Source organism: Capra hircus, chromosome 16 (assembly GCF_001704415.2).
Source record: "Capra hircus breed San Clemente chromosome 16, ASM170441v1, whole genome shotgun sequence".
In the NCBI taxonomy this organism is placed as follows: domain Eukaryota; kingdom Metazoa; phylum Chordata; class Mammalia; order Artiodactyla; family Bovidae; genus Capra; species Capra hircus.
In genome coordinates this window covers 53,171,321-53,179,301 of record NC_030823.1, presented here as the reverse complement: position 1 = coordinate 53,179,301, position 7,981 = coordinate 53,171,321, and the positions used below count along the sequence as shown (strand labels likewise).

At 43.6% G+C, this 7,981-nt stretch overlaps 1 pseudogene; it reads left to right on the top strand.

The window, feature by feature from the left end:
• LOC106502983 lies at positions 3,445–6,304 on the top strand (annotated as a pseudogene).

The following is a 7,981-nucleotide window of genomic DNA, read 5'->3' as shown; positions in this document are numbered from 1 at the left end:
GCTGTGTGCTGTGCTGATCTCAAATTTCTGGGAAGAAACACCATCTAGGGAAACACTGTCTGTGCTGAGACATTCTGTTTTATTTGCTAAATGTCACCCAGAAAATGTGTTTAATCTCCCCTCTTCATTAAAAAAACACACACACATTTGTTTTATACTGTTGCAGTCATTCACATGGTCCCTTTCGGAATGCCCAGCTCCAAGCTGTCCTGACCCACTTTTCCTTCTTTACAGAGATTTTGACCTGTCCACCTTAAGAGAAGGCTTGGCTTAAGACTGGAAGACCAACCAAGCCCCAGAAGCTCTTTCCTTGCCTCCTGAAGAATATCACAGTCTCCTGTGTTTCCTACATAATACCGAGTGACAAGTCGATACAGGGAACCCTGTATTTTGTTTCCTTTGGGACATCCCACTGCTTACATGAGGCTGTTTTCATTCAGAAACATTTGATAATTCTGATGTGGCCAAAGTCCCCCCAACAATGAAACTTTCAACTTTGGAATTTTTCTGTCCAGGGTCAAAACCCTATAACTTCTTTTTTTGATCATATTCAGGAATATAACTATGAATATTGATAGAATTCAAACGATATTTGTGCAGTGAATCAATTAGTCCTTAATTCCCCTGCCATCTTTCTGCTTCCTGCATGTATATCGGATTCAATTAACCAGGGAAAAAATGAAGATTCAATCAGAATCAATTCAATGGTCACTCTACAATCTAATCAAGTATCCCTTTATGATTGAGTTAGTAGTGGGACAGAGAGGTGATGGGAATAGGAAAGCCTATAAAAATCTCAAGAACTGGAAAAGAAGTGCAGAATTTTCTGGCTGGAGATACTGCTAGGTTTTCACAGGGTCTGAGGTCTGAGCAGCCCACCAGCCACATCAGAGGAGTAAGTTTCCAACCGCATATAAGGACACCCCCCCCCATTTTTTTATTTTTAAACCACGGTTAGCTAATTTTGAAGAGTGGCATGTATCTCTGGATGGCAGGGAGTTTTTTAAAAATTACTTCTTTCAGATGACCACGGTTTCAGGTATTGTTTTGCCTCTCAGTGTAGTTTTGCCTGAATCCCAAACATTTTAATTTGTGCTTTGCCTGATATCACTTTTAAATGTCCTGACTAACTAGATATTTTAAATGAAAACCATCTGTTTGTGTTTTATTTATTAAAATTTAAAATGATTCTTGTACATAAATATAATTCAAGTTAGGTGTATAACCTTCATTTTTCATCAATAACTTTAACGGCGATAACTGAAGATAGAGGCTATATTGAGCCACATGACCCTCCTCTTCCCATAGTTTTAGGGCTCTAAGTCATGGAGCCCTATATAAATGTTTTTTTTTTTTAAACAATAAAAATAAATATAAATAAAATAAGTAAAAATTGGAGTGAGCTTTCAGGGTCTTCAGTACTCACTTCCAGATTAAGCAAAGCAAATTTCCAAATTAAGCAAAGCAGTGGATGGACCTGAATGGGCTAGTTGTTGCCTTTTTCCTCATCTGTACTTGTGAGATGCTTGTTCCAAATCCAGTAGGGAAAGAGGTTATCACTTTGTGCCTCCTGAGCCCACAGCATAATATGGGCTAAGTGCTTCACTTCCACCTTTGCAAGAGCAGTGACCTTGGCCTTGAGTGGATTCCTTGGAAGGGTAGGGACATAGCCTAAGGTGTGCTCATTCTTGGCTGGAAATGGTTGCCCTGTTCCCTGGCAGGTTCCACACGATTCCTTTTGGAACAGAGTCAGGATGAGTATGTGGAGTGTTAGGGAAATAAGATAGAAGTAGTCTTGTTCAGACTTCAGAGGCAAAAGAGCAGAGCAGGCCTCTGACTTTGCTTCTAACCTGCCTGGGCACTGCCCTGACTGGGAGTGACTGCCTGCTGTGATTGCAAGACTTGCAGCACTATAAATCATCGAAAAATCAAGAGAGTTCCAGAAAAACATCTACTTCTGCTTTATTGACTATGCCAAAGTCTTTGACTGTGTGGATCACAACAAACTGTGGAAAATTCTTCAAGAGATGGGAATACCAGACCACCTTACCTGCCTCCTGAGAAATCTGTATGCAGTTCAAGAAGCAATAGTTAGAACTGGACATGGAACAGCAGACTGGTTCCAAATCAGGAAAGGAGTACATCAAGGTTGTATATTGTCACCCTGCTCGTTTAACATATGCAGACTATACCATGTGAAATGCCAGGCTGGATAAAGCACAAGCTGGAATCAAGATTGCTGGGAGAAATATCAATAACCTCAGATATGCAGATGACACCACCCTTATGGTGGAAAGTGAAGAGCTAAAGAGCCTCTTGATGAAAGTGAAAGAGGAGAGTGAAAAAATTGGCTTAAAGCTCAACATTCAAATAACTAAGATTATGGCATCTGGTCCCATCACTCCATGACAAATAGATGGAGAAACAGTGGAAACAGTGAGAGACTTTTTTGGGGGGGCTCCAAGATCACTGCAAATGGTGACTGCAGCCGTGAAATTAAAAGATGCTTGCTCCTTGGAAGAAAAGCTCTGACCAACCTAGATAGCATATTAAAAAGCAGAGACATTACTTTGCCAACAAAGGCCCATGTGGTCAAAGCTATGGTTTTTCCTAGTCATGTATAGATGTGAGAGTTGGACTATAGAAAGAAAGCTGAGCACTGAAGAATTTATCCTTTTGAGCTGTGGAGAAGACTCTTCAGAGTCCCTTGGACTGCAAGGAGATCCACCCAGTCAATCCTAAACGAAATCAGTCCTGAATATTCATTGGAAGGTCTGATGCTGAAGCTGAATCTCCAATCTTTTACCACCTGATGCAAACAACTGATTCATTGAAAAAGACCCTGATCCTGGGAAAGATTGAAGGCAGGAAGAAAAGGCGATGACAGAGAATGAGATGGTTGGATGGCATCACCAACTCAACGGACATGAGTTTGAGCAAGCTTCAGGAGTTGGTGATGGACAGGGCAGACTGACATGCTGCAATCCATGGGGTCACAAGAGTCAGACACGACTGAGTGACTGAACTGAACTGGAGGGGGCCTGGCCAACCAAGCCCCAGGCTTAACAACATTCCAAGTTTTACAAGACAAACAGCATTAACAGGAAGCCAGACTTACAGTTTGATGATGATTCTGTCCTGGGATTATAAGCAGGAACCTTGAACTGCAATTTTGATGTCTCACCCATGGAGCTAATGCTCTGCCTGTGACCTTTTCCCAACTGGGACTCCAGATGTGCTGTGACAGGGGACTTCCCGGCGCTGAGTAAGTCTGGATGTTGGTCAAAACCCAATTTGGTAATGTATCCTCTGCTGTTTCTATTTCTCTTTTCTTTTAATGTTAGTATATTGAAAGTAAGCTAGATAATTCTCTAATAAATATTTGTATTCTTTATTTGTATATAATGAGTGGTTTATTGTGTTAACAAATTGTTTGAATATGAAATGAGAGTGAAAAGTTTTGGCAACACACAGAGCCCATCCAGACTCCTGGACCTGGCAGGAACAAGCCTGCTGAGGGGTGAGGCCTCAGCCATTTCCGCTTTGGAGTTTCTACCCACAGAGCTCTTCTCACCGCTCTTCAGGAAAGCCTTTGATAGGAGATGCATTGAGACCCTGAAGGTCATGCTGCAAGCCTGATCCTTTGTATACCTGCCTCTAGGGAACTTGATGGACATGCCACATGTGGGGCCTCTACAGACAGTACTGGAAGCACTTGATGACCTGCTTGCCCAGAAGGTTCGCTCCAGGTGAGTCTTATGTGAGTAACCTGGTAGAATCCTGGGTGTCCCAGAGGAGACAGCTGGGGTAAGGGAATGTGGATGGGAAGGGATGGACCACCAGAATCTGAGGATGGCAGTGAAGAAGCCTAGAGGCCTTGGCTCACTAACAGAAATATCTTCTGGAAGCCGAAAGAACATTCCCTACCTTTCCCCAGTCCTGCTTAGAGTTACTAGAAGTGGAGAATCAGAGAGGAGAAGAGGGGAAAGGGAGATGGAGGAAAGGGAGTCAGAGAGGGAAGAGGACAAGGCAGCCTGTAAAGTCAGGAATCTGAAGTTACAGCAGAGGAGGGCAGTGTGTAGCTAGATTCTATGCTGTAGCTTCTTTCTGGGTGGATTTTAATGCATCCCCACCAATCTTCTTTTTCCCTAATAGGAGGTACACACTATGGGTGCTAGATTTGTGGGACTTTGGCCCTAGCTTCTGGAGCATGTGGGCTGGAGCCAGGACTCCCAGGTGCACAAGTCAGGAAGAGCACCAGTGGCTGAGTCCAAGTCGATGGCAAAGCAGCATGTGGCTCCACTGAGGATTTTCATAGACCTTTCCCTGAAAAAAAGGACCCTGAACAACTTCCTCACCTACCTTCTCAGGTGGGTGGAGCAGAGAAAAGCTTCCATACCCTTGTGCTGTAAGAAGCTGAAGATCTTTGCAGTACCATGGAAAATATCACTAAGGTCCTGAATATGATGCAGCTGGACTGTATCCAGGAGGTGAATATGAATTGCAGCTGGCATCTGTCCACCCTGGCCGTGTTTGCCCCTTTCCTGGGCCAGGTGAGTAATTTACAGAGGTTCCGTCTCTTCTGCATCCACATGTCTGTCTGTGAGAAGCAGGAGCAGTATTACTTTGTCCAAATTACCTCTCAGTTCCTGAGGCTGGGCCACCTCCAGGATCTCCATCTGGAGTCTCCCTCCTTCCTTGAAGTCTGCCTGGACCAGTTGCTCAGATGAGAGTGGACCACTGGCTGGGTAACACTGAACATAACATTAGAATATCAAAGGCACTGTGTCCTGAAGTGTGGTGCCCCATGACCACACAAATCAAGATTGGGGGCTAACCTGATACAGTAGCTCTTGAAAGGGACACCCTGCTAGGGAGGTACAGGTTATTGACTGAAATGTTTGGATTTGGCACTAGAAGGTTGATAATTTTTTCCTTCAGTAGAGGTGTCTATGTCAAATATAGAAAATACAAGGACTTTTACATGTGGAAAACACATCAGACCAGAGCATTTCTGAGGAAAAACCTGTGATCACAAGGTTTGGCACCACAATGAGGATGTCTTAATTGATCTGTCTGTAAAAGATTGACTTGTGCTATAGATGAGGTAATTAATATAAGGGAAAAGCATGATTTGGGAGATAATGTTAATCAAGCTGAGAGAAAAGGGTAATATAAAGTGATAGAAAATTTGTAGAGGATGCAGGGATGTAAGTGAGCCCCTCTAGACTGGCATCACATTTGATGTTGTGGGATCATGTAAGTTGCTTCTTTATACACATCTCCCTAGAGCCTCACCTGTCCAGAGAGGTAGGCATCTAGAGCCAACAGTGGACTGAAGGAAGCCTTAGCCAAAATGATTTTTCATCCCATCACACAGCAGTAAAAATTAGGGATGTCCACACTTGACTGAGGCTGTGTCAGCCTCTCCTCTGAGCACATTCTAGTGCATTGCATTATATTCATTCGTCCTCCGAAGGAAGTGGAGTTATGTTGTACACTGCTTGGCAGATGAGGGAGAAAACTTTCAAGGTTCTGTGAATTGACTCAGTTATATAGTGAAGGTGACAAGACTGAGCTAGAATGAGACTGGGCAATCAGTGTTTTGACCTTCATCAGATGGTCAGACTTAACATTTGCCCTGAACAAACCATTTGTCTAATCACCTGTAGACAGGTGGCACCCAGTTTCCAAGAACTAATTGTTTGGTTTTTCCCCAAGTGCCTAAGATAACCTTGGAAAAACCTCTGAATAACTAACTGCTAGCTAACAGAATCAGACTTGACCCCCCTGTCCCAGTGCCCGAACATCTCTCAGCTAAAAGACCTGGATCTGAATGGCGTCTGGCTGGTCAACTTTAATCCAGAGCTCCTCCAAGTTCTGTTGGAGAAAGTTGCAGCTTCCCTCCAAGAACTGTACTTAGATCAATGTGGGAACAGAGATTCTCAGTTTGAAGCCATCCTGCCTGCCCTGAGCTGCTGCTCACATCTCAAGCCCTTCAACCTAAGTGGGACCTCCTATCCATGGCTGTCATGGAGAAGATGCTACAACACACTGCTGTGCTGCCCTGTTTAAGGCAAGAATGGTGTCCTGCCCCTCAGGAGAGTTACAGCCCTCAGGGTGTTCCTCTGGAAGGCAGACTTGCCCAGCTTTGGGCTCCACTGATGGAGATTATGAGGAACTTAGTCCAGCCCAAGACCATCAGGATTTTCCCAAGTCCCTGTCCATACCATAGTGATGACATATGCGATCATGTGGAGCCCATTATATTCAGCTGTACTAACCCCTACCTAGGTTGTTTTCTCTATCCAAACCTTTCTCTGGGCACTTGGAAACTGGCGTCTAGGACACGGGGATTTCTTAACGTGAAAACACACCTATGGCTTCAGATATTAGTTTAATGTGAATGGGAAAAGGAAAAGTGGTGGGAGATTCAGGATTGTAGAGAGAAATACAGACTCGGGGAGGTGATGGGACTTTCTGGGGCATGTATTTATAGCATCAGAAAAAAGAATCTAATTTTTTAGAGCAAACTTGGGATGTACATGTGGCATCATTCCTGGGTGGATGATTGTAAAGAAATAGAAATGAAGAAATCTTTGGTGTGTATGGACTGTGCCTTTCCTGATAATGACTTGTTTTCTCTGTTCCATCTCAGAAATCTTCAGTTACTTTCAGTTACTGAAAGAAAGTGAACTGAATTGTCTACGATCTTCAAACCCCCCTATTCCCACCAGTTCTCTATTCTGTCTGGGACATCTTTGCCTCCTTACTTCTGTGATGGCTCAGTGGGTTAACTGCACACAACAAGGAAAACATACTCATTCACCATGAACCATTGGAGTGAAGACTCTTGACATGGTCCTCACTGCTGATTCAGGCCGTGAACCTGGACACGAGCAGTTCTCATTGTTCTCCTAGTGATTCCACATAGGTCTCAGTTTCTCCTTCTGTGCTGTGACATGCCTTCACTTCACAAGTCAAGACTCTCAGTTCTGGAAGGCATCATCCGTATGCAGATGAGCCAGGACCCCTAGTCCTTACAACCCATGCCTATCATGAGTGTGCAGTTTTGACCAGTAAAGACATCCATTTCCTTTTGTCTTAATACTAAAATCATACAGGTGCGTCACTTTGTTTTAGTATTTCTAAGTCACATTAAGAAATTGCATCCTTTTAGATGTTAGGTCATGTCATTGAGAGATGTACTTTATTCCCATAATACCTAGTATCTCTTCCTATCAGGGAAGCCTGTTTTATCATCCACATATTAGCCCGTATTAAAAAAAAAAAAAAAGTCCCTCTATTTACACCTTAAAACTCATAGTCAACTCTCCCTACCTTTGGTTCCACATCCTGAGATTTAAGCACCTGTAGATGGGGTAGTGCTATATTTATTATAGAAAAATGTCCACTAGTAAGAGGATCTGAGCAGTTCCATGGCATGTTGGTCAAGAGTGATCTGTATATGTAGACATGTATTAGAAGGGATTATTGTGGGGATGGGTTCAAAGGGGCTACAGAGATGGAGAAGTCCCATGGTCTGCTCTCTATAAGCGAGAGAACCAGGAAATCCAGTTTTATAACTCAGGCCAGTACTCAGGGCTGAAAATGGGGGAAGCTGGTGATATAACTCCAAGAGGCTAAAGTCTTGAGGACCAGGGGACCACTCATGTAAGCCACAGAGTCTCAAGACTCAAGAGCCAGAAGCTGCTGTGTCCATGGGGAAGAAGAGAAAGAGGCAGAAAAGATAGTATCTTGTTCCATTCAGGCCCCCAGGCATTGGATGAAGCCCCATCACATTGGTGAGGGCAGATCCCTTCACACAGTTGGTGGATTCAAATGATAATCTTTCCCAGAATCACCATCTCAGAAATGCCCAGAATCAATGTCCCATGAAATTAACTAGCACAGTGTCTGTAAACAAGGGCACCCAAATGAAGGCTCCTTGCTGTGGATTCAGGGGCTGATATTGTTGGTC